This window comes from Zonotrichia leucophrys, chromosome 10 (assembly GCF_028769735.1).
Source record: "Zonotrichia leucophrys gambelii isolate GWCS_2022_RI chromosome 10, RI_Zleu_2.0, whole genome shotgun sequence".
Lineage (NCBI taxonomy): Eukaryota > Metazoa > Chordata > Aves > Passeriformes > Passerellidae > Zonotrichia > Zonotrichia leucophrys.
Genome location: NC_088180.1, coordinates 20,379,794 through 20,381,028, shown reverse-complemented (window position 1 = coordinate 20,381,028; position 1,235 = coordinate 20,379,794).

Here is a 1,235-nt window from a genome sequence, read left to right as displayed (position 1 = left end):
TTGGTGCGCGCGACCCGTCCGCCCCGCCGTTACCGGGGAGACGGTGGGGGGGGCGGACCGGCGGGAGGGCACCGAGAGCGCCCCGGGGCGCCGCCGCCCGCCCGGCCTCGCCGCCAGGCCTCAGGAGACACAAAGAGCCTCGCGCCTTCCGTCCGCGGAGCTCGCTCCAGGGCGAATGCATCGACCTCTCGCGCATGGCGGGCCAGGGGGCGGCGGAGGTCCGGACCGGGTAGTGCCCGCACGGTGCCCTCCCGATCCCCTTTCTTCTCAGGTACAAAGCAGCCCCGTGCTCGGGCTCCCGCACGGACCGAGCATCGCGTACCCCGAACAGCCACCATCGGGTATGTCCTTTCTTGGATATCACGGGAGAGTGAAATCCTGTTAATTTCCTTGTGTTTATATGACTAAACGGTTATCTAAGAAGCCTTAGATGTGACTGTATTGTTGTCTTTCCAGCATTCACCTTCTTGCCTAATAAACAGTGAGTTCGAATAGCATAATTTAAATCTACTTTTGCAAGTTCTGTTTTTTAATTTCTGCACCTCTCTATATTTTATAGATGAAAATTCTGTACATTTTATTTTACAATTTGTTGTAGAACCAAAACCACAGAATCGGAAAAAATGGTACCTGACCTGAAAGAAACTCTTATTGTGCAACGTTATAGATAAAAGGTTGTACATAGCAAAACACTGTAAATATGAGTATGTTACAAATTTTGCGTGTAATGTGAAATCCAAGTTTGCACATGCATGTTAAGAACATTAAAAAGGCTAAAAATATTTGCAATTGCTACACAGGAGGGATGCTTTAGTGGCTGATTGTTCAAATCCCAGAAGATGCTCCTTTGTATATTAGAAGATACTCTAGCATGTATATTAAGCTGTATTATTGAAATGGGTTTTTTTTAGAAGTGTTAACAATTACCTTACAAAATTCACAGCGGATACTGAAGACTAGAAACAGTAAACATGCCAGCCATTTTCTCAAAATTCCTTTCAAATTCTTGAAAACTTTGATAACAAATCCTCAGACAAATTAGGTTTGTATCTGGAAGACAAGGAGAGGAGTTACCAGCCTACACAGATCGCTAAAGACTGTGGGATTGATGGGGGTGGCACGGTCGGGATGGACGGAGACCAGAGATCTCTGCAGCCAGGTCTGGAACTTGCGGTTCATTGCAAAGGGTGCAGGGCCCTGTTGGGATTTGGGGTTTATTGCACAGGGCCTGGGTG